The 5,980-nt window shown below is 35.1% G+C and overlaps 1 long non-coding RNA gene across 1 annotated transcript; it reads right to left on the reverse strand.

The window, feature by feature from the left end:
- Positions 1-529: 529 nt before the first annotated feature.
- On the reverse strand, positions 530-5,668 carry LOC307167386. Its single transcript, XR_013822772.1, has 3 exons — positions 5,447-5,668; positions 4,369-4,456; positions 530-796 (listed from the first exon to the last, which is right to left on the reverse strand). It is a non-coding gene; the product is annotated as an uncharacterized lncRNA (long non-coding RNA).
- Between the last annotated feature and the right edge of the window lie 312 nt (positions 5,669-5,980).

Genomic DNA, 5,980 nt, shown 5'->3' on the forward strand with positions numbered 1-5,980 from the left:
AAAAAAATAAATAAATAAATGTGGGTATATGAAGTGTAATAAACATTACATTTAAATATTTATACAAATAAATTGTCAGTAGCCCAAATAATCTCATCTCTGTTGAATAATTTGATGTTTCTTTTATGATTTATCAACACAATAAATTATGAACGTTTGTGTACTAGAACTGTTTTGAAAAATTTCTTCTGTTGTTAGCAACTGTTTTATTTTTAAGCACCATAAAATAAGCAAAATATCAAAAAAATAAAATACTATGATATATATTGACAACATAATTATGTTTGTCCACAGAGGCGGATATGGTACCACTAAACGTCTCTTTGGTATGGCAAACATAATTTCCATTAAACAGACGTGCATCACCCGTCAGGAGAGAGCCAAGCTAAAATAGCAAGTTTACCGCTCTACGCTGTCAGTCAGATTGTGATCCAGCACAGCAGAACTCTCTGACCCCTGAATAGTTTGTCCTCACTGGGGTCACACACACACACACACACACACACACACAGGAGATCTCAAGGGAGGCATTACTCTGTTACTTTGGCTGTTCTTGCCTAAGAGTGGGAAGTGCACGAGCTCTTGAGCATTTCCCCATTTTACTGCAGGACAATCCCATCATCCTCTAATCAAGCCTGTGGTTTAATAGCCAGCTCCATCTCCATCCTTGCGCAAGGGTCGTGACGCAGGCTCGGGACAATAGAAGGATATTAAAACACTTCGGCATCCACTTGAAAGTCCCGATCGCTCCTGCCAGATCACTCAGTGCTGGGCTTGTGTCGCCTCAGACTGCGCTCTGCAAAGAAATGTAAAAGTGTGTCGGCATATGTGTGCTTGCTTAACATTAAAGGAAAAATGAAAATACTGTAACTTTTACTCCAAATCTGTATGCTGTTATGTTTTCTGGAACACAAATTAAAAAATGTTTAACTTACAAACATTTAAAGCTACAAAAAGAAAAACTAAAATGTAACTATAAAAATTAAAAATGACCATAAATATTAATTCACTTGACAGGCATTGCATGGATTCTTCTAATACAGGGGTTTTCAAACCTTTCGATGTCAAAGATCCTTAAATATGATTATATTATTTTCCCCATAAAGCCTGCTTCATATTTTCGTATACAGAATAAAGGCCCATTTATACAGTGTGAGAAATATTAATAAATAATGTTAAATGTTTTAACATGGAAAGACACATTTTCAACTGAATTGGAATAATACTGTAGCATTTCTCACAAAACATATTTCAAAGCAAGAAAAAAAATTAGAAGGCTAAATAAATTAAACGTTTTGTAATACTTTGATTCAGCGAGGATGCATTGAATTGATCAAACGTGACATTAAAGACATTTCAAATAAGTGTTGACAATATTGATATAATAATTGTTTCTTGGTTATCAAATCATCATATTAGAGTGATTTTTGAATGATCATGTGACACTGAAGACTGGAGTAATAATGCTGAAAATACAGATTTAATCACAGGAATAAATGACATTTTAAAATATATTCAAACAGAAAAAGGTTATTTTAAATTGTAATAATATTTCACAATATTACTGTTTTACTCTATATTTATTTACCTCAATTTACCTCAAATTTTTTATCTATAATGTATGTATATATATATATATACTTTTTTTTTATTCAAATATTTTGCCTGAACCCCATTTTGAAATAGATTAGCATAGATCAGCATAAGATGTGTTCGTCCATGATCTCTGTGAGGTACCATGAGAAATATCAGTAAATCTCATTGAGTTATCATTCAGATTAAGCACACCATAATAATATTCAGAATCATACAGATGAATCTCAATGTGTTCAAAATGCCAATTACAAGTAGCTTTAAGAAAAAAAACATGACATCGAGGATTTGTATGTGCAAACAGTCACGACCTCTAAAAATTCAGTGGTTTCAGCACCCATTGCTTCATATTAGTATCAGTATGATCACATCATCGCTTGGTCTGGCCCTGAGTTGATGAATCTCAGGCGAGTTTTACTGAGCGTATGAGGGTTACATAAGCTGGGCGGGAGAATGGAGCGTAAGGTTTAAACGGAAGAGACAGATCCAGGTCCAGCCCCTATCCAGACCCTCTCCAGAGATTCATTAAGGACAGAGACCAAGGGGAAGAAACTTCCTGTCTGACCCAACATCTGCCTGGCTGGACGGGGGATATTTAAGGGGACAAAGAGAAAGTCTTTATGAAACTGTCTTTTTATAGGTAATTTCCCTGCATATCGCAGATGCATACAGAGAATTCAGTGGAACTTCACTTCACGGAGACATCGCTCATTGTCAGGCTGTCTGGCCGAGTTTGAACACAATTCATGATTTAAGGAACAATAGGGAGTTTTGTCAGACGGACGGGGGCGTAGAATAACTTCTCACCGGAAAGCGAAGCGTAGGACGATCTCGAAGGGATGTGAGTGCGCTTCATTAGAATTGCATTATGAAACAATGAAACAAGATTCTCCACTTGCTGTGGAATTTGGAAATTCGAGCAGACATTTGCCAAGCATGTGTTAGTCCACTTTCCACAGCAGAACAAAGCAAGAAAAATCCAAACTCCAGATTCCGAGTCATTTTCACAGGAAATAAAGTCAACCGCACGTGGATGTAGCGGAAATGCTAGGGATCACAAAGCGTGTGTAAAAACGCTCACCCAAAAGCGAGAAGAAGCTATAAAGAGACGCCTGGCAAGCATGGGGTGTTAAATTTGAGCCCTCAAGGACAGGTCGGCGTAATTTGTTGAGACACAGCCATGATAACATCTAAAACGACCTTTTTTGGGGGAAAGAAATGAATACTTCTATTCAGCAAAGATGCATTAAATTGATCAAAAGTGACAGTGAAGAACGTTAAAAAAGGATTTCAGTTTCGTATAAATGCTGTTCTTTTGAACTTTCTATTCATCAAAGAATCCTGAAAATAAAATAAAGAAATATTAAGCAGCAAAACAGTTTTCTAGTGTAAAAAAAGTTGCTGCCTTAAATTTTTAAGTACAGTCAACTTGGATGTTTAAGTCATTTCAACTTAAATTGCATTAAACTGAATAAATCTTGTATAACTTTAAAAAAGTTGTCAACTTATTAATTGATGATAATAAAAATGTTACTTGAGCTCCAAATCAGCATATTAGAATGATTTCTGAAGGACACTGTAGAATCAAAATATATTCTAATAGAAAACAGTTCTTTTAAATTGTAATAATATTTCACAGTATTACTGTTTTTACTCTATTCTGATCAAATTTATTGTATTTTGGATATAAAAAGTCAAAAAATGAGTGACAACTGATCATTACAGGAAAAAAGGATTCCTTTTCTTTCTCACAGAATGCCAGCCTTGAATTTGGTGGATTCTCCCATCTCAAATCTGGAGTTCTGTTCCGGAGAGAGCAACAAACTGTGCTGACAGTGTCACAAATCAAGCGGATGAATTATTTACAGCACTCTCACGCTTTCACATCAGTCACAGAGCGCACAAAGGCAAATCCTGTTGCTGTGTAATCAAGACATCATTATCCTTCCACCTTCATAAATAAACAGTTTAAAAAGACGGGCGGAAGCAGATAATGAATGCGTCTCCGAGTGTGTGCGCGTATCGAAGTCCGCCAAGACACAAACTCTTGCCACGGTTGTGGCGTATTGTGTAAATAATGTTGATCAAACGCCCCACACTGTGCTATTTTTCTCTCTAAATGAAGTGTATCGCATTTATCAAGCCCTTTGATTAGTCAAAATAAAATGTGCTTATCACAGATCGAGCGAAAGTTTAGCATTTATCATCGCAGACGAACACCCGACCAGATGCAAACCTGTATCTCCCAAATGATGATAAGTTATGACAACATGCGTTTTTACGTTGCTTTAACTCATCAAAATAAGTTAAGCAATTTCAATTGCAACTAATATTTTAAGTCGGTTTAATGTAATTTAAGTTGAAATGACTTAAACATCCAAGTTGATTGTACTTCAAATTTAAAGCAGCAACTTTTACTTTTACAGTGCATGGGCTGAAGAGTGTGCATTGAAAAGAGACTCACAAAACTGACAATAATGACTACTGATCGGATCATTTAAAACAGACCTCCAAAAATCAAACACACAATTCCCTCTTCAACAAACTTGGGCTGAAGAAAACAAGGTCTTTTCCAACTCAGATAATATCCTTAAGGACAAAAACCTAAATGATTGGTTTTGACATTGCGGAGAGGGAGCGTAAGCTTCTGAGGTTGAGGCAGGGAAAGCGGCCGAGCATGTCTTGTGTTTTACAGGCCGTACTGTATGTTTCTCTCACAGAGTTTGGATTTATTTTAGTTTCTCAATAGCAGGACATAAATCACTCCTGTCTTACCCTCTCTCGCTGTATTTGTGCTCCGCTTCTCGCTCTCTTTCTTTTCTTTTATACTATCCTATCCTCTTTTTGTCCCAGTACATGTCCACTGTAAAAAAATAAATAAAATCCTGTTAAAATTACAGTAGACATTTTAAGCATGAATTAATGTATCTACTTAAATCTGTTTTGTACATTAAAATTGACTTGTATAACTGCCATAATATACGTGGTCAAATAAAAGGACACATAAATCATCATGGCTTTATATGGAACCATAATAATAAACTAATAATGTCTTAAAATACCATAATATATATCAAAATAAGAATTGAATAAAAAAGGGTTAAATTATATGCTAACCTAACCTGTATTGTTCGCTTACATTTTCAACAGTTTATTATATTTACATTTACTGTCTCGTTGAATTGATTTTTATTTATTTATTTATAATAATTTTTTTTATCAGTATAGGCTTATGTCCACTACAAAACTAAATCCTGTTAAAATGACATAAAAAAATCTGGTGACAAAAAAACATTATTTTCAAACAGAAATACATTTTTCAATTAATTAATGAATAAATTAATTCTGCTTTGTATATTAAATGTATTTATGTAACAGCCATAACATAGGTGATGAAATAAAACAACCATTTTAATGATTTAAAGTCATCATAACTGGCTTTCTATGAACAAAATAAACAAAATGCAATAAAAATCAACCACACAATTACAAAGACAACAATTTATGCATAAAAGAAACATATTTGAAAAAAAAAATGTTTTACTGTCTTTTCATTGTAAATTGTATGCTAAGTTGTGTTTTTAGTTACAAAAAAATATTTTAACAAAATTGTACTCAGTTTCGTGAATATCATTTCAATTAATACAGTTTAACCATTAATTATAATTCATTCTTTATACTTCCCTAACCATAATTATTGTAGTATTTTACAATAAAATAACATGCATCATCCCACCCCATTTACTGAATGGTAAGTTAGAGTTAACCCATTAAAAGTTATTTAGTGCACATTTTTTATATTTTTTTTTCCGTTAAAATCTAGAAATCCCTTATCTAGAATACACTGACTCACTCCGCAAAGGTTCGTTCTGCTTCTGTGTCATCGGAGCAGGGATGTGGCTGTCCCGTCCAGGAAAGGTCCTGTTTTTCCTCATGAGGAAGAATTAACCTCTCAGACATTACCACAGCGAGCCTGCGGTGTGCAGTTTTAGGGCGAGTGTTTCCCTGCTTCACCACAGTCTGTGGCCCCATGGGCCCCCGTCCTGCCCTCTAATTAGATTACCCAACATTCCCAATTTCGTCGGACTGTACTCTGGGCAGTCCTTACCTTTAGAGAGCTGTAATACGGGGTCTTAAAGAGAGGAAATGACCTAAATGGCTGTCAGACAGGATTTTGTTACACCCGATCGTGTGCTGACAAAATCACATCTGTGAAGTCGCAGGCCCTTGTCAGGATTTACAACCCAGCGAAAAAAACGTTTGCTGAAATGACGCTTCATGCCACGCTGTGACTAAACGGTATGGAGAGAGACCATTGGCAGGTTTTTGAAAACAAAGAATGAAAAAAAAAGTCATTTTGGACCCCATTGACTTTCATTGTATGAAT

The sequence above is a fragment of the Squalius cephalus genome (assembly GCF_949319135.1).
Source record: "Squalius cephalus genome assembly, chromosome: 11".
NCBI classification, from domain to species: Eukaryota; Metazoa; Chordata; class Actinopteri; order Cypriniformes; family Leuciscidae; genus Squalius; species Squalius cephalus.